At 36.8% G+C, this 20,965-nt stretch overlaps 1 protein-coding gene and 1 long non-coding RNA gene across 2 annotated transcripts in view; one reads left to right on the top strand and one right to left on the bottom strand.

Moving 5' to 3' along the window:
* LOC135741088 (uncharacterized) overlaps positions 1 to 20,965 on the bottom strand; it is a 98,848-nt gene that overhangs the window by 10,760 nt on the left and 67,123 nt on the right. The window lies entirely within an intron of this gene.
* LOC141281623 (uncharacterized) lies at positions 3,852 to 4,171 on the top strand. Its single transcript, XR_012335991.1, has 2 exons — positions 3,852 to 3,895; positions 4,094 to 4,171. It is a non-coding gene; the product is annotated as an uncharacterized lncRNA (long non-coding RNA).

The following is a 20,965-nucleotide window of genomic DNA, read 5'->3' as shown; positions in this document are numbered from 1 at the left end:
TCAGGTTAAGGCTGATATATTTTCAGCACCAACATTGCATTGTGTGCATGTGAAATGGTCACATTGCAGGACACATGAAATCAAGTTGCAAAAATGAACTCAAACATGTCATGTTATAGGGTTTTCTGACATTAAAATAGGTGTCTTTGTCATGTGTCATCAAGACATCAAAAAACACACAATGTGGTTTGTCATTTGTAAGTGCAAAAAATCTTAAGTGCACAATTACTATTCCTATGCGTTTTACGTTAAAAATAATTGATGACGGGCAGTTGAATATTAAAAAATAATGCACATTCAAGGTGGTAATGTGGCATGATGCAAAGTGAAGTATCACACCGCAGGTGTACATTATTTTCAAATAATTCAAAGACCGGACTCAATTATTACAATTATACTTGTAGCTGTAGGTGTTAAATATGGTCATAGTCTTCTTTTTCTTGTTTCATAAAGACACAATTGAATGATTAGATGTGCTTATTACAGGCCTGTGACTAGGCTACATTTTAAGATTTCAATATATTGGGATAATTTGAATATTAAAAATACTATGAAATGTACTTTGAATGGGATAACAGAGGAAGATTGACAGCACTAATCTGTATTTACAAGATGACATGTAACGTTGTATAAATCTGTTCAGCCGCACCAGAATATTTTGCCACTCAGATCAACCATAAAGTAGATTTGATTTTGGTCATGCTTCATTTTTTGTGCATGCAAAACACTATAGACATTTTTAAAAGTAAAGCAAACTCTTGGCACCAGCTGAAACACAGTTATATTGCTTATAGATCACCCATAACAAAAGGCTATTTTTTTTTAAATCCAGTAACAGAAGATATTAAGTATCATATATACAGTAGATCCTTAATGTCCTTGTTTATAAACACTTAACTTAAAACTTTAAATCACAATAACTATACATGTACTTCACACTTATACATGTACTGCTGCACAGTGATGTTGTGATTGTCCAGTATTTGAAATAAGAAGTTAAAGGTTTATTTGGTTAATGAGTAATTTTCTTTCTTCAAACCCACAGGTGTCTACACATGGTCAGCCACAGTCACAAATCTTGCACTCTGTCGCAAAAAGAAAAAGCCAGGTATGTAAATAATGTTTGTAGAGTTATTATTGTTGGTATTTAAATTGATCTGTTTTACAGATGGATTAACACACTACAGTTGTGTTAAATCTGACTTGACTTGATCTGTTTTGTCCACTTTCGACCACTTCATCCTAATTACTGTGAGAAACTGAGCGAGTCCCTCTGCTTTCGTTTAAAAGTGAGCGGGAGAATTGGCGGGTTTAAATTGACGCAAACTAATATTATGTCAAAGTCACTGCTTTTGGTGTTAGTAAACATGCTGCACAGTGTTTTGTACATGTTTATGTAAGAGCTTTCTCTGATATTTCAGAGCCATTGATGAAATAAGTTTGCACAACTTTTACATGCTCACAAAATGAAAGCCTACCTCTGAATGTGGTCGAAAGTGGATGAGCCCAAAACGTTTTGAACACTGTTTAAACCTGTGTTTAGTGTAGTCCACTTGTAATCCGATCGACCAGAATGCATCTTAAATCTTAAACTTAGTGCATATAGCTGCATTCAGACTAGCAGTGACTAGCGCAGAGCGACGCGATCTCATTCATTTCAATGCCAGCTCGATGACACGAGCAACAGTGACCTTTGGCGACCAGATTGGGCATGTCCAGCGGACGACAAATTTAAGAAAAGTTTAAAGCCTCATACATAGTACGTGTGACTTTGTTACTATGTGCCGCTTGTCTCTTTCAAATAGGTCGTTAGGGGAGTGTCTAAATCTAGTTGTCATTAACGTCCACTCCAGTAACTGACTACAGATGGATGACAGGAACTCAACTGCTTTGCTCTCATTGGTAGTCACTCCAGAAAGTAGCTCATCATTTGTATAAAGTTAAACTTTTCTCAACTTTGTCTCAACTTTGACACACCCATTCAGAAGCCAACAGTCATTGTTGGTCGTGTCGCCAGAAGTCAGCAAGCTTCCATTGAAATCAATGAAATCGCGTCGCACTGCTACTGCTAGTCTGAATGCAGCTTAACTTTGTGCAAATGATGAGCGATTTTCTGGAGCAACTACCAGTGAGAGCAAAGCAGTGGAGTTCATGTCATCCGTCTCTTATCAGTTACTGGAGTGGATGTTACTCATTTGTTTATGACAACCAGATTTAGAAACACCCCCAAACGACCTCTTGAAGAGACGAGCGACACACAGCGACAAAATAGCTTATGTGAATGTACCTTTAGTCTTTTCACTTGTCAGAGCACCGTCGATCAAGTCTATATCACTATATCAGTGTTCTTCAACCCTGGTCCTGGAGGACCCCCTTCCAGAAAGACCCTGTCCCAAATGGCGCACTGCATGTGGACCTTCGGTCTTGTGGCCTTAAATTGCGCGTGCTCGCTTAGTCTACGAGGCCGTAGTGTGTCCCATATGTCATTTTTACGCTTTGAAGTGTGCTCATCCTTTCCCCCCTTGATGCGGTCTTCATTGAAGCCCGCACTGCAGCAGGCTTTGTGCACTTTACCAACCCAGAAGTCCTAGCGAAAGAGTAATCAGACCAATCAGACGACGGAAGGGAGTTCACACTGACAAGCAACTTCTCTACCTATTTCCGGTGTGACGCTCGAGTCTGTCCCAAAATACAACTCCTGTGCACCCACGTGGACTCGCATCAAGGGTCCCTAAAGTCTGGACTACATGATGTCATCAAATTGTGGACTTTGAGGAGGACCACAAGTCCGGAGTGTGCCATTTGGGACAGGGCCTAAGTTTTTGATGTCTCCTTATTTAAAACACCTGAACCAACTCATCAGCCTCCTTCCAGAATGTCTCCCTAACAAGCTGATAAGTTAAAACAGGTGTGTTGATTATGATTCTCTAATAACGTAGACATCTAAAACATTCTGGAAGGAGGTCCTCCAGGACCAGGGTTGAAGAACACTGCACTAGAGTAATGCCTTAATAAATTCAACTGCGTTCCACGTTTTAGTTGCTGCTTCTTCAAATACGTTTCCCTTGTCTAATTTAGAGTCCCTATAAATTAAACTCCATTTTGTTTTTGTTTTTACTACTTTGCATGATGCACTTCCACAACACAACACGCTAAACAAAGCTTTTAGGTTATAAAAGGATTTTTTTTATTTTTATTAAAATGCACTAGAATACAAGAAAATGGTATCTACCCCAGTAAATATTTTAGACCCACCAACATTTTTGTTTCTGATGCCCATGTTTAGTACTAGGCACAAATTACAACTAAGCATTTTGTCATTTTTTATTAATGAGTTTTTAAATGGATATATGACTGGACTGTAATCTTCTATCCTACAGGTGGACCAAAGCTTATGCCTGATAAGAAAAAGCTTCAAAGGAGTAAGTGTACATAAACATTGATTGATGCTTTAATCAGTGTGTTGACATTGCTATTTTTTCCCCTGGTTATTTGTTATAGTTCTATTGTCTATTTCTCTAACTACTTACAACAGTCACAAAGGTTAGACAGTCATAAAAGAAATGTATAGTGTAGACCATTTGCAGAGTCTAATATAGTATTCAAATACTTCCTTGTGGGTAATAAATAACATTGATATCATAATTGTTAGATGGATACTTTCTGTGTTTAGTCTTTCTGAATTACAGGCTAAGAAGGAACAGAAAAATCCATGATCAGATGCTGTAAATATCAACAGTGACCCACTGTGTTAGTTAAACTTAATGCCTATAGCCAAACATAATCTAAACATCATGCTAAAAATGAAATTCATGTGTTTGCTTTTTTGTTTTGTTGTTTCCTTAATAGCAAAAAAAGCAGACATTTTGGTGGACTGGGATCCCTGTCCAGTTTGGTATGTAATCTTCTGTTTGCTTGCTTTATCAATTAATGCATGCATTATTTATTTATTTATTCACTTTAACTTTGTTTGTTTTTTTATTTGGCTACAATAATTTTCTTATCTGAACTGTTTCACAAATGACAAAAAAGAAACTTATATTTATAAAAGACATGTTATAATTTGTGCTCCACACTTTCTCTTCTGTTTTAGTGATGAGATTTGGACCCATCCCTGGCAGCCAAAGGATTCTCTCCAAATTAATTAAATAAAAATTGTATTACACTAAAATTCCATTTTGGTTTCTGACTATTTATTAAATTTTTCTGTGCTGCATTTGAAGTCGTATTTTCCTTCTGTAGTGGTAAAAAGGTGGAAATCTTCAAGAAATGTGACGCATGGAGTTTCTTTATTATTCTTTACGCCATTCCAGCATCTATGGCTATTTTCATGGTGAGAGGGACAATTTGACATTTCCAAATTGAATAACTAGCATGTTTTTGGCCTATGGGAGGAAACCGTAGTAAATTCATGCTGACACAGGGAGAACATGTAAACTCCACACAGGAAGGCCACCTGACCTAGTGTGGGCTCAAACCCGGGGACCTTCTTGCTGTGAGGCACCAGTGCTACCCACTACGAATGGAGTTTAATCTCAAAATGCTCAAAAGAAGATCTTCAGAAACATGTTTTATTTCATGATTATACATTGCACTATGCCAGGGCTATTCAAATCTTACCCTGGAGGGCCGGAGCACTGCATAGTTTAGCTCCAACCCTGATCAAACACACCTGAGTAGTGCTCCATCCCTCCAGCGTAAGATTTGAATGGCCCTGCACTATGCTATTCTACGTTGTTACTTCCTAAACCAATCATATCTTACTCTCATCTTATGTTACTCTCTGCTGTAGTCAGTTGTCATTTCAGGGTAAAGTGATGCAACTCTCTTTCACCCCATTTCCATCTGCAGACAGTCCTCATTGCTTTAAGCTCCTAGGTATCCTTCCAGTGCGTGTTCACCAGGAGCTTGAGCATTGCTATTCACCTCTTCATCACCACCACCACCAGTGTTTAGACTCCAATTGAGGATTCCTTTATATATCATGCATTTCTCTGCACCTACATGTGGTCAATTTGCCAAAGGCTGCATCATTTAAATTTGTTGTGCATCTCGATAATGCATTTGTTTGATCACTCTTTAAGCTTCTAGTGAATAATTAAGCAATAAATAAGCGTATGGTCTCTTTTACCTGTATCTTTGTGAAGAACCACAAATATTGCAAAAGATAATCCTTTTTGTTTTCACTATTCCATACATCATAATTCCAAACACAATATGACGGTGACATATGAAAAAGTAGACCAAAGAAATATCTTTGCCTTAGGTTGTTTTAAGTGGATGGTTTTGAAATGCCAATTATAATACTTAATTATAAATAGGCTATCTGGATCACTATTATATAGCCTACTAGCAAACCGTTTTTTGTCACTAGTTAACAACTATTGTGAACTGAAAGTCTTTGTCTGGAGAGTAGACATTGCACCTTTTGAAAGTATTTATTGTTGTGGTACTGTTTAATATAAGATCGCTATTTGAAATGTACAGTAACACCCGCCGACACTGACCTTGAATTCCTACAGTAGGCTACTAGCTAAACTACCCCGAATGAACTGACATACTGCCGTGTTTTTCAACCTGAACATGTAAATGCAAAATAATAATTTATGTTTCGGCTGTTTAAACTAAAATATGGTTGATATATAAATAGTAAATCTGTATACCATATTCACGCTCTGAAAACCGGAAGAACTACAACTATTATGGCTGATTTGTACGAAGCTCTATGGCGCGTTACTCTGGATGTTGTAGTTTATAAACATATTGGAGACGGCTGAACGCTCTACAATATCACCAATAAACTGACGTCCTCGCTATATAGTATAATGTATGTTTTAGCTGTAGTAGATTATTGAAACACATAGTATAAATACATTTTATAACCCTAACCCTAATTCAAGTCTGAAGAACTTCAAATATGGACACCGATTTGCATGCTTAGTAAAAAGTTCAGGGCGTATCTCTGCTGGGAATTGTAGTCTTTAAATACATTGGTATATTCACCATAATTAGAACTTGGTAATATAAAACTGATGGTACTCTAGGGGTTTTAAGGGGTGGGGAAAATATTAGTGTTGTCAGATTTTAAAAGTCTAATTGTTAAATGGGTGAAAATTGCTTATGGGCTATTTGTACTGCACTTTCAGATGGTGCCCAGTAGTGACTATACTCATGTGATAAGTGAGGTCCAGAGCTGTGTATAACTATTGGTCTCACATCTGTAGACATTCTTGTTACTGGATTATAAGCTTTCAAAAATGGTAAAATGTTAAGGTTCAATAGTCAGAATTTAGAAAGCATGAGCCATGTAGAATCTTTATACTCACATATGTTACTTCCCAGGTCAAGACCTTTCCAAGGATGCATTTGGTATAGCTCTATGATAAAATGTTTTTTTTCCCTCATTTCACTGATTCAAGCTGTCCCTGGCCTAGAGAGCACTTACACAAATAAACACAAAGCTTCATTTTTATTTTGATATTTTATGTAGAAATAGTGCCCAAATTAGTTTGAGTTCTTTAATATGTTTAGTCATGTGACAAAGTTTTAATTCTCATACTTTCTTGGACATGACTTTGCATCCATAGCTTCACAGAACCCTTTGAAAAGAAATTGTTTGACATGGCCTGAATTATTACCTTATTTGGATGATGACATCCAAGATCTGTTGTCTGCCTTAACAGTGGTTTTCAATCTTGTCCCAGGGGACCCACAGCTCTGCATAATTTCTAGGTCTACCTTAACTGACAAACCAATTTCTGTTTATGGATCTCCCTTAATGAGCTGATGATCTGAAACTGTTCCCAGGTGATCCACTGCTCTGCACATTTTGTATGTCTCCCTTATCTGATTTAGATCATCAGCTCATTAAGGGAGAGATCCATGAACAGATCTGGGTTCTGGGTGCATCAGTTAAGGAAAACATACAAAATATGCAGAGCTGTGGGTCCTACTGATCTAGTTTGAGCTCTGCCACTGCTAGAACACTCCAATGTCTAACCACTACCCACCACATCACTCATTTCCCTAAAAGTTAATGTATAAATACTAAAACAAAATCATTACATCATCAAATATAAGCAAAAACAAGCGGTTTGAAGTTAAGTAAAATATATGCATTAAAGGAAGGGTCACCAATCTTGCTCCTGGAGGGCTGGTGTCTCTGCAGAGTTTAGCTCCAGCCCTTCAGGTGAGTTTGATTAGGTTTGGGGCTAAACTCTGCAGAGACACCGACCCATCGGGAGCAGGATTGTTGACCCCTGCCTTAAAGCATGGGTCTCCAACCTTTTTGTGAGCAAGGGCTACCACAATGGATAAAACAATTCTGCAGGGCCACGTTTTTTAAATAGTCTACTAAAACTTTTTTGTTTTACTTGGTGATTTTTATTTTATTTTACTTGATGTTTTATAATTGTTTAAAATGTAAACATACATAAAAGAAGCCAAGCTAATATAAAAATACGTAATAAATAAATAGTCCAGAGTGTGCTTTGGCAGACAATTCACTGGGCAACCTTGTTGGAGACCAATGCTTTAAAGCAGGGGTGGGCATTCCTGGTTCTGGAGGGCTACTGTCCTGCAAAGTTTAGCGCCAACCTTAATCAAACACACCTGAAAACCCTAATCAAAGGCTGCAATCAAAGGTTTGATTAAGGTTGGCGCTAAACATTGCAGGACAGTAGCCCTCCAGGACCAGGAATGCCCACCCCTGCTTTAAAGTAATGCATTTATTATATAATGCAGTCTGTTGTCAAATTAACCAAGATCCCCCATATAAATATGCATAATCACATTTTGTTTTTAACTAAAAATGTATGAACAAGTAAAAACATAATATGCTCATGTTTAGAAACACTTTATTTTTTGTCTTTCACAATAAAAGCAGTGAAAATACATGAAATGCAAATTTGTCAATCAAGCCATAAGGCTGAATTTAATAACACTAGACTGTGAAGTTCACTTGAAAACCACCAGCAGAACAGGGAATAAAGTTATCTATCAAATGTAGTAATACACAATATAAGTATAATCATAAAATATAAATGTAGTGTATTTTTCTTTTGCATACTATAGTCTTTAATGTACAATGTGCTTATAAGAACAGAACTGATAGTGACAGACACATTGCCAACAAATTATCCATCTTTAAGAAAGAATTTATGATGTTTATCTTCAATGGTGCACAATCCTAGTATACACTCAATCAAGTAGAGTTTTCACATTTTGGCCAAAATGTGGTAATAAAGGTCACAAGGTCAGCAAAGTCATCCTGATGAATGTGCTTACAATATTTCATATCAACTTACCCATTATAAAACTTACTTTATTATCAATGATTATTCTGATTGGTTGAGCTCTGTTCAAAGCCATTGTAAAACACACCAATGACCTTACTGCATAACATCGATATTACTGCACCAATGCAAGTACATAAACACAATAAGGCACAATAAGCAGTGTTTTAACAGTGAGTTTGTGATGTGGCTAACAATGCCCATTAGCAACTTTAAATACACAAATTATGAATACACTAGCCAAATATAACATCAGTTCAATTATTACATCTGATAATATCATACAATGGTTGCACCTATATTGAGATGTTTGTGCATATTTAAGGAGCATCAACGTGCTAAATAACATGCTTGATAATCTAGACACAGGTTGAACATTTCAACAATATACTGTAGGATGCATACAGATAATAATGTAGTTAGCATACTAACACTACACAGATATATGCCAAGTCCATTTCCTTAAACGCAGTCCTTTGTGCAGTTTCTATCTGGGAAAGGAAGAGGTAGGAAAAGAAGGTTAAGTTCAGCTGTTTTAAGTGTGTAAAGCATTATTAATTACACAAAAATGTGATTTAATGTAACAGTAATGGGGATATTCCATCAATGCAGCTAAGGAAAGCTGTGCTCACTTGAAAACGCCTTGCTTAAATTAACATTGTCAGTGAAATGGCTTGAGCCTACAGTGAAAGTCAGTGTAATATAGCAATTACAAGTCCATGTTGACTTTAACCGAGCCAGAATAGGTATATAGTGTGCTCGTGCACAGTGCACATAAGGTGCCCTGAAGAGTTATGTACATTTTACGTTTTTAGGCAAACAGACACAGCTGTTCCTCAAACAAATAAACTAATTGTTCCCCACTTTCTTTCGTCCAAAACTTGAACCAGCCAATAGTTGACTTAGTTGAATAGTGACTTGACCAGTTGACTCTGTTACAAGCTGACTATGTGTTGAAACCTTCTAAAACCAGCAGCTGGCAAATTGAAAAGCTGTGTTGCAGCAACCCCGAAGGCTGGCTTGAGTAGAGCTGAGACGAGCCAGTTCATGTTGCTGCAACTTCCCCCTGTTAACTTTTAAAACAGCTTTGTCTTGTTGTGAATCTTTGATCTGAACTGGGCTTAATTCACAGTAATGGAACAGAACTCCCACTTAAATTAGTGAGACTTATCAAAAATCTTTTCCTTTATCCACTTTGATGGAACAGCATCTGGTCAATTTTTGAGAACAAACATACAAATAAATAAATAAATAAATAAATAAAATACCTAAATTATGTTTTCCTCTTCATCCTCACTGGTATCTGGACTGCTGAGGTCACTTTGATCTTCTTCTTCAACATGTAGAAGGACAGAGACCTCAAGACCTAATGGAGTCTTGTATTGTTGAAGGACGACTTGTAATCCTTCTGTCACCACTGACGATCTTCTTCTTAAGAGACAGCAAAGTCCTTCATTTCCCTAGTCTAAAATACAAAAGAGATTACATTAAAGACAAACTAACTTGATATTAATTTTGCTTTTTGAGGCCAAAGAACTTCAATAGAGTAACAAATTTCACCCATTCAAATCTACATACAAGAATGGCTGTCATTTTTCTGTGCATTGTTGCAATGGTACCCGGCTAGATGACTCTGTATAAACCGAGGCAACATGATGGCTCACTGAGGTAATTTAATGCAGAAAGACCAAAAGCAGAAAAAAGCATTTTGTGTTTCAGCCAATGTCTGATAGGTCCTTTTGGTTAACCGTTTTCTTCTTTAATATAGTTGTGCTTAAGTACACAGCAAAATTGGAAAGTAAAAATTTCAGTGTTAAACATTTCTGACTTGAATTGAACACCTAAAGAGTAAATTTAACATATTCAGAGTAAATTGTTGTTCAGAGTTGGAGTTCATTGACAAAGTAAATAATGCCAGTTTCCTTACTATGCGTTCACACCGCCACCGACGAGAGCGTTAATGTGGCCGGAAATCAGAGAAAACATTCGGCGGCAACCAATCACAAGGTGGAAAAGGATTCCAGAGAATGTATTCGAGTGTCTGCTACTCTTTTTCTATAGCGTCGTTTGCAGGGCAGCCAGAGCATTTTTTTAAGCAGTCTCCATCAGCGTTGTGAACATACAGTTAGAGATGCAATTACAGTCCACCCACACATTTCAGTCTTCCGTTTGGGCTGGTCGCCTGTCATTTAGTGAAACTAAATTATTTAAACTAATTTTTAATGCTCCGATTTTAACTGTAATGAACTTTTATAAACTTTTTGTGTTTGTTGTCCTTGAACTCTAGTTAAACGAACACTGGTGGGTTATATATATATATATAGAGTCCCAATCTTAAAAAGTAACACTGATGAAGATCTGCAATCTTTTACTTTATTCTCTCCATCACCATCTCTGTGCTATGTGTTTTTTTCTTAGCTCAGGTTTAGATGTTGGCTGTTTCCTTTAAAGCACACACTCCAAAACGGCACGTTTTTGCTCGCACTTACAAAGTGGCAATTTTAACATGCTATAATAAATTATCTGTGGGGTATTTTAAGCTAAAACTTCACATATGCATTCTGGGGACACCAAACATTTATTTCACACAATAAAACATGTCATAATATGACCCCTTTAACACTTTTGTGAGTTAAAGAAACTGGCATTGTGTTAAATATTTAACTCTGTCCTGTGTTAAACTAGTACTACCTAAATCACAGTCTAGCAAAGCTGCATTTGTTGTGAACAACTATAATGCCTATTTTATTATGTACAAGCCAAATGACCATGGTAAACAGAGCAATAACCGTTCTACTCCATCCAAGTTCGGAGACTGAGGGTGACTTCTTTATTCATACTTTGAATTGACAGGATTTTTATTTAACTTACCCTCCTCAGCCATCTTGTTCTTGAGAGCCACTGCCAGCCTCTGCAACCATGTGCAGTGTTGTGCCATCTCCAACACCACAATGCCCCTTTCCTCTTGCAGTCGCATTGTCAACATCACTTGGCCATGCAATCGTTTCTTGACTGAAATGTTTGCTAAGAATCAATAACAGTTAGATGTTACTTTGAGACAATATTGCATAATAGCATTATGCATACTTTTTACAAAATGATACATAATAAGCAAACACCAATAAATTAAATGAATATTTTAACACTGACTATGTAGCATGCTTTTGTTCAGAATACTCTATAAAACAAAACTGTAAATAAATTCTTGTGAAGTACCTGAATAGTGACATACCACTGCCATGAAGGTCCCGCGGCCATATCTGAGACACACTGCTCTCTCCAGTTAGGGAAGCTTGCTGCTGTCTAGAAAGACAAGTACAGGGGTTTGTGAACTGTTCACCAAGAAAAAAGTTTACAAGCAAAAGGGAAAGCAGCAATTGAATTTTATGTGAAAATTACAATTTAGATTGACAAAGAGGTAACTGAAAGATCCATTTAGGGGAGGAAGCTAAAATGTTACAGCTACATAAATCCTACAGACTAGACTTTTCAAGAACAGAGTTCAGAATTAAATGCTAATTCCATGTAATTGTTGTTGGAAAGTAGGATGCATACATTAGCTTGAATTTATCAAGCTATTAAATTATAATAGTTATACCATTCTGACGGTAGAGAGTTTGCTTGCAGAGCATCACACCAAGATAAAGCCCCTCAATTGACTGCTGAAGTTCTCTGTGTGTGGTGCCTTTACTGGCATGAGATGTTTCTGATGTCTCTGTAGAAGTGATAATGAAAGCAAATTCCCTGTTTAAACAACACACAAACATTTCAGAGGATACATTTGTATATAAAAGCCATTTTAATGGTTTAAACAACTTTACTTGATATGTATAGTTCCTGCAAAGAAACTATAATAAACATAAACACAACATAAATGTGCAATAACATCTGATGGTGAGATGAAGTTGGCTTGTTTTTGGTGGCAGGAGATGTCACCAACTGTTTAACCTCCTAAGACCCGAGCTTTGGTTTGGCTTGCATTTTAGATTTCTTCCAGCTATTTGGGGTCAGGAAAAATCTATAAATATATTAACCAAATATTTTTTTCTGAAAATGAAGCAGTGTAATTGTTCATGTTTGTGTACCAGGTTCCAGTTACACAGAATAAAGTATTATGATGCAAACAACAAAAAACGTGATGTCCATGTATATGGACACACCAGGTCTTAGGAGGTTAAGAAATAGATGATAAGCCTACCATCTTTGGCACTTGTTTAATATCAAACTAAAAAATTCACATAGTAGTGGGAAGAATATTGGTCTCACTTACCATGAGCTACCCATTCTTTCACATCAGAAAGCCATTGTGACGCCCCTTTATCTGTGCGATGTAGCTTTGTTTTTAGTTCTGCTAGCCTTGCAGTCTCGTGCTGGATGTCTGATGAACAGTGTTATTCAATAATCAGGATTGTTGTACATTGTACAATTAACAACAGGCAAAATGCACACAACAACTAAAAGACACACAAAACATTTATAAAAAAATAAAAAAATAAAAACTTACTTTCACATATATTGTGGAAAGTGCCTGATGTAGAGAGATACTTTTTATGGTTCCAGCCCATTGCATGCAATGTAAGCATGTAAGCATCCACCCCTGCCGTTGAAAGAAAATAATGAGGGTATGATGCTCAATATAAAAAAGTATGCAAAAATCTTACAAACACTCTGCTCACCTGCTGTGGACATACATTTGGTTGTACGGGCACAACGTGATAGGCAGCTGTTCACTTGTTCCACACACCGGTGGTTGTCCCTGTTCCTACCACTTCATTTAATCTGTGAATAAATGGTGGAAGACTAATTTAAGAATTCAAATAAATTTTATTTATATAGCCCAATATCACATTTGTCCTCAAAGGGCTTTTACAACCTGTACAAGAAATGGTTATGCCAAACAGAATCTAAATAATGTAGTCAAGCCATTAACTTCTATTTCTTATGAATGTATATTACACATGTACATATGAAGCAAAAATAGTATACATACCTCACACTTTGTAGCGTGGCTCAAGCATGCATAACATTAAGAAAAGGTTTCATTGAGGTCAGCTCCTGAAGATCAGGAAGGACACTAGCAACCTTCTTCAAGTATGGCCAATATTTGCAAGCCACAGTCTATGAAACACACAACAAACACAACAAATCAAATTAAAGTGATGGTGTCATACAATACAGTATATGGCATTTATTCCTAATTTGATTTAGGAGTATTTGGTAGGCAAAAGTAGAAATCAACTCCGAACAAGATTTTTTTGTGTAACAACTATTTTGTCAAGTTATGATTCAAATTGCATTTTCAGTGCTTTTTGTATGGTGTTGACAAATCTAGACACCGCACTGTCTTCAGCCACAAAAAGCCCCTCAAAAAAGAAAACAAAAAACAGGATCACCAGAGCTAAGAAAGAAAAATAGAATATCCATCAATTCAAGTAAATAAATAAACCAATAAAAATACTGGAATAAAGACCACCTTCTGTTTGGGCAAAAGTGATATAGCTTTCTGTACCGATCTGCTGATGCAGCCAACAATTCTAGCGTTCAGGCTGGGCAGGTGAAAGGAGCACCACACCAGAGCTGGTCTGCTTCAAATGAAGCGTATGAAAACTCCAAGAAGCTGCGTTGCAGTGCATCGCCGTTGATATATCCAGACTGGAAGATATATAGAATGAAATAGTAATTGTGATATTGTCTGCTTATTGAGTTTTGAATAAAATGATAACATTTACACTTACTCTTCCTCCACACTTCGTGCGATGCTCCAGCAGCTTTGCGAAGGCTTGTCTGGAGAATCTTGGAGAGATGACCTTGAGTTCTTGAAAGGAGATCAGGAGGTCCAGTGTGTAGAGTGTGGTGGTGTTTATTGAAGCTGGTCAATATCCACTCCTCAGAAGGTCTTTCAGGTCTGGGGTCCTTTGCTGTTTGCATGTTTAACAGACATACAGTGGCTGATGCAAGTCAAAACGCCCTTGGAAAAAAAAAACATTTATCACGTACTATATTTTATAACAGTTAGTTCATTCTGCACATTGTGAATGTTTAAGAGACATCTTATAAGTTTCTATAATCCCAGTATAGCACTCCTTCTGCCTAACTTCTCGAGTAGTACCATTTGCTAACTCACCAAATTGCTTTGCAACAGCTAATATTTTTTGTTTGTCTGCAGAGAACAAAAACATAAAGATATCTGTCTTTGTTTCGATTAATAACGATACCATGTGTGTAGCAAGGTTGAAGTCCAGGGAAGTGAGAACTGGTGAATGATGAACATATCTAAAATCACAAAATAAATAAATAATAACTAAACATAAATTGTGTGCAGTTGATCCCAGTTTAGACTCCCACAACAGGCCTTGCTCACAATGCCCTACTTGGATTGTAATGTGCTATACAATGCACTTTGACTCTACTGCACAATGCCACAGCATTGAAAACATCAAAACATAGTGTGAAAAACATCAAATCTAAAATGGAAATCTAAACTGTGAATTGGTTTTACCATTGATGGTAATTAAAATGATTGGTTTGCCTGAAAGCATTATTACGTTTGTGCGTTTACAACAGCAGTATGTCATCTTGCCGACTGCCAAAAAGAAAGAAAACCACTAGTTTAGATTACCTGTTACTGGCTGAAGACAAATAAAAACATCAAAATTAGGGCTTTTGTGAGAACATACCTTGTGTTGAGTGCAATATCCATCTTCCCCTTTAATGATGCATTTGGTTGGACGGATGGATTCAAAAAACCTATTAAATTACACATTCCCTATTGTGGAGTGGCTGTTTTTTGTGACGTAATACACCACGGTCCCCACAGAACCACTCTCTGCACCTAGGGAGAAAAATAAAATAACATTATTCTAGGTGAATAACTCATATAAAAATAATACACTAACCCAGACTATTCAAGATTTAGTTGGATTCTAGGTTTGATTTTTTTTTTTTGTATAGGATTGCATAGTGGCTCAATGTTTAGCACTATCACCTCACAGCAAGAAGGTCCTAGATTTACTTTTCTCTTAAATGTGTTTTTATCTGGTTATCCAAGTTTCTCAAATCCCCCCAAAAACATGCATCTTAAACCATATAGCAGGGCACTGTGCATTAATTCTTAGCAAGCATACTTTAAGTAATTAAAGTTTAATATTATTGACTAAATAATATTAAACTCAAATTAATCAATGCGATTTACCAAATTCCTCATGAGGATTTAGTTTTGCTGAGGGTACAGTTAAGTGGAAACTCCACACTGGATGACAGGAAGCACTCAACCTGTAAAACTGACTGTAACAGTACACAGAACAGGTTAGGCTATCACTACATACATGATCTTTTTCAACTTATATACAGAACTGTTTATGAAATCAGATGTATTTCTGTTAAGCATTTGGTAAAGACATTACCAAGTACTTGACATGATAGTATACTTAAGTGTTATACTCTATTTTTTTATGTGTTTTATCATATTGAAATGTTTTAAACTGTTAATACTCAAATACAATTACAATGTTATTCCGTAATTTGATTTGATCCACCATTTACATTTCAATTCCTACAATTTTGAAATAATTCAGATATAACCTGTAGCTGAGGCTTGGCGTCACCCCTCCTTGCCTCCCAAGGACTCGGCATGCCCCAGCCAACAAAGATCCTTTTAGAGGTCTGTGAAGGGTCTCTTCTAGGGCATAAACGTTTCGTCTCCACAGCTGCTCTCTGTGTGTTGAAGTGAATATTTCTTGTAAGACTAATAAAGGTACGGGACGTGAAAGACATGCAACAACTAAAAGGAAACACAGCATAGTGTAAGTATTGAAACACCTAAATGAGCCTTGGCATAGATTCTCCAAGTCTCTGAAACTCAGGGGATGAAACCTCTCTTTTCCAAAATATATTACCTTATTAAAACATGCCACAGAGCATTATAGGATGTTAGTTGCTAAATAAGTTGCTATTACAATATACCGTATGAAATCTTCAACACTCATCTCTTTTCCATATTTATCATTTTTATTTTCAGTTGTCCCACATCCATTATGTTTAAGTATAAACTAACAGGTAAATAAAAACTCTAACCTTGGCTTCAGCTAGAATGTGGTCATGGTTCAGCTCAAGAGCCATGAGCCTCCCCTCTTGGTAGCGGGGATCCTGTTTGTGAGGGGTAGATCTGGTGGCCATTGCAAAGCAGACAAAGACAGAAGGACAAACACACAGCTGGACAGACAGGTACAACAAATGCAGTATATAGAGATAGGTTGCAAGAAATAGACAGAAAATGATAAAGAAAGAGAGGATGGATGGCTCTTAAAAGTGCCTTTGGGTTTATAAAATAAGCAACGATAAATCTAAGTTGTAACAGGTGATTCGAATGACAGGATCTGTAGGGAGAACAGAAAATGTTTATTATGTAGTGTAAATTAGCTCTAATATAAGGCTTAAATAGTGTACCCCAATAGTGGGGATTCCTATTTTCTTTCAAATATTATAAGACAAATATTAAAACTTTAGACTATATTAAGCTCACACAATAAAGCAATGACCACGTTAAGTTAAACCTAAAGGTTGATAACTTAAACTAGGTTAACGTTAGCTTATTAATGGGACTTTAATTAGACTTCCCTTGCAAAAATTAACCATTGTTTTACTACAGTTAAGAAAGAACCATGAATTTGAAAAAAAAAAGTTAAACCATGTTTGGTTTACTAAAACCATTTTGCAAATAATCGATACACAAACCGTAGTTACTACACTTTTACCACGAAAACATGGTTAATTTTCGTACGGGTATGGCAATGTCAGCCTAATGCCAAAAGAACGGCGTGAATTATAACATTTAAACAAATAGTGAACTTTAAACGAAAGCATCGTGACTCACCTGATAGTGATTTTCGCGTAATGAGAGAATCCCTTGCTGCGTCCGAAACCCCCTACTACATACTATATAGTACGCGAAAAGCAGTAGGCGAGGCGAGTAGTATGTCCGAATACATAGTATTCGAAAAACAGTATGCGAAAAGTACCCGGATGACCTACTACTTCCGGTTAGATTTTACAGTGTGCATACGATGGACGCTTCACTATCCCATGATGCCCCGGACGAGGAGTTATCCAAAGAAGAAGAAGAGGCACGCGGGTGTTTTCGCGCTGAAATCATAGATATGTATATAAAGGCTAGATGGCTCGTCCGCGCTGATGGCCAATTGAGTGGAACGTCCGCATTTTGGCGGCCATCTTAGGACAGGGCGCTCGCTCACTCGTAGCATTGAGTTTTAATGATGCAGGTACTTTTAAATGACCATAACTTGCTTAATTTTTTACCGATTTTCAAACGGATTGGTTTGTTATAAACGTCAAAGATGTACCTATGACACTGAATACGTATACTAAAAATAAATAAAAAATTCATGAAACATGTTAAAGCATCCAGACTTATAGCCACGTTAATAACGTTTGTAAAAAACCAAACCGTTTGTAAATCCGTCAAGAATTCAGCAAGTTACGAGCATTTTAGTTGGCGTATGACACTCACCTTCCGTCCACAGCAGCAGGGAACAGCACTATGGCAGCACTGACCTAAGATGGCCGCCAAGTGACGACACAGCTGACTCCGCCTTGAGCCATCTAGCCTTTATATACATATCTATGGCTGAAATGACATGACGTGATGACGACGTATGTCACGTGATGTAGCAACATGGCGGATGTAGTACGTCCGAATCTCATTCATACTACCAGGATTCATACTATACAGTACCTACTGTTTTAACGCCAAGTAAGTAGGTACTTCATCTAATTTAGTACCTACTATACAGTATGCGGTTTCGGACGCAGCTCCTGTCACGAGTACCGAAGAAGAAATCACCCAATAGCAAAGAGGACTGGCTCAGATTCCATAGCAACGGAGGCAGAGAGGATTCTGGGAAATGCAGGCGTCCGAAACTGACTTATTTTTTTTACAATCAAAGTAGAAACAATCAAAATTGATGGCCATAACATCGTATTGTTGAATTATCAAGCACACGTTAGTGTTCATGTGTTGAGAAAATATTGTGATCTGCAGCGGGCCCACATGTAGTTTTAGCTGGTGCCTTCACCATAGTAGATGTCGATAAGGCTCATGGGTACTGTAGTATTTACTCTTGTATTTGACACACGAAACCGATCGAAAAATCAATATTTCTCAGAAAAAACGGCAACATTTGTAAACGATGGCAGTAGAAAAACTCTGCATTCTCGTAAATTAACAATTTTGTACCGCTGACGATGGTTTACAATGGTTTACAACAATCATGCAGAATATTAAACAAATAAAAAAGGATAAACATCTCCTGATTAAATGTTGAGTAAAGTAGCGCTTAAAGTGTAATCAATTAATGACAAATAAAGTAAAACAACACAGCTCCCTGGTATATACTATTGCAATACATTAGATTAAATTCGTGCTTATAAACACGAAAAAAATAATAGGAAAAAAAACGTGATGCAGGCACGAAAAATACTTCCTATTGAAATACATTAGATTGAAAGTCGTTCTGACTGGCACGAAAAAAGGGGAAAATCGTGTCCATGGACACGAATCAATAGATTAAATTACACGAACTGCCTTGAGACTGGGTCCTATCTTAATTAAACATACAGCAAATATACAGTCATTTTAATGTAGAGCATATAACTTAAAGAGAGAGAAAGTCGTGATACCGCTTTAGACAAGGGATTCTGCCCCACGAAAATGTAGTCACCGCACCAATGAATGTAACAGCCGCACGCTACTGCAAAACACACATTTGAACCATAAAATCAATCGCCTAAAACATACTTTGCAGCGCAGGCATGAATACCCCCATTTCGCCAAAATCCAAAGATGACGGATTTGGATTCAAATATCGCGGACGACCCTTCTACGTTGTCATGCGACGAATTGGGGGGTACCCTCAACGTCAGCTATGGACGTGAGGGGGAATGACCAACTGTGCGTGATCGAAAATAATAAAATATCCTACGTTAATTAAGGCATGTTTTAAACACACAGCAAATACAGCCCTGTAAATATGTCATTTTATTGTATACCAAATATATCTATATAAAAAAGAGAGAGAGAAAAGTCGTGATACACCGATTCAGACAAGGGTTTCCGCTCCACGAAAATGTTTGGTCACCGCATCAATAGTAACCGTTTATGCGCCGCACGCTTGTGCAAAATGCACATTTGCAGCATAAAATCAATCGTCTAAAACCATATTGCGCAGGCAAACCGATAAACCCATTTCGTCAAAATTCAAAGATGAGGGGTTTGCATTCAAATCTATAGGACGACCCTCTACGACGTTTTCAAGCGACGAATAGGGGGTACCCTCAACGTCGGCTATGAACGTGAGGGGGTCATGACCAAACGGCAGTATGTGACGAATAGGGTGTGAGACTGTGTTGCTGTCAACTGTGTGGTTAAATCATTAATAAAGCCTCATGTGTTCAACAGAAAGAAACTCATACAGGTTTAGATCAACATGATGGTGAAGAAATGATGACAGCACTTTTATGATTAAATAAACTCTCCTGTTAAAACAGTAAATGACCAATCAAAATCAACTTTTTATATGTACTTTAATTTCATCTTTATTTAACTAAGTCTCCAAACTCTTTTTGAGTGAAACCTTGCAGAGAAGACACATTATTACATGAAGATGAAATTAAAAACAATACAAATAGAGAACAAAGTTAAAATTCACTACTATAAAGGACTTTTAATATTATTTGTAAACACTAAAATGTTATGTAAATGTATTTATACAAAATCCAGCCTGAGAATAGCAATAACACACTCTTATAACAGATAAACTTTATAAGCTTCAAACTTTCCTTAAGTGCTTTAAACTTCCCATGGTAATAAAATGATCAAGCTGTTGTTATATTCAGAAAATTAATTATGACCAGAGTCCTGAATGAAACCTAAGTACACTGAAGAGTCGACATCTAGAAGAGACAAAATCATAGCAACTATTTCTAAGTGAAAGAAGATTACACAAAAAAGCCTTAATAACCTATTAATACTACTAATATTAAAAACAAATGTTTTCCTAACTGCAAGATTAAGGCACAGCTAAAATCCTAACCTATAACTAAAAACAGCATTGAGCTCAATAACAGCCTGACTTATAGTGAAGATGAAAGTAGATCATCTACATAAAGATGCACTATAGCAAAGTTTTTACAGGATTTATGCATTGTGATGTTACAGTTGATCTGACACTGACACAAGACTGTTGAATGATAAACTCAATACTTCAATGAATAATTCATGTATTTGAGCATTAGATTATTTACACTGAACTGTCATTAATATGTCACTGTATATGACATCACTACATCACTGATGTCACTGCTGAGAGACTGTTGCTAGGTGATGATGTCATGAAGAGAGTTGTGACATCACTCCAGTAGTTCTGATGGACAGACAGCTGATCTACTCACAGACCTGCAACATCTAACAATGACAAACACACAGAAAGAGATAATGTTATAACATCTGACCATTAGTTTATTTAACATACAGATATACAGATTTTCTCACCTCTATTTCTTTGTCATCAGTTTTGTTTTTAGATGAGTTCAATTTATTCATACGGATGAAAAACCTGTAGGGTCAAAATTCACACTCTTACAATCTGAATTCATAT

This window comes from Paramisgurnus dabryanus, chromosome 24 (genome assembly GCF_030506205.2).
Source record: "Paramisgurnus dabryanus chromosome 24, PD_genome_1.1, whole genome shotgun sequence".
NCBI classification, from domain to species: domain Eukaryota; kingdom Metazoa; phylum Chordata; class Actinopteri; order Cypriniformes; family Cobitidae; genus Paramisgurnus; species Paramisgurnus dabryanus.
Note: the sequence above shows the minus strand (reverse complement) of the source record. Positions and strands in the feature narration are given on the sequence as shown.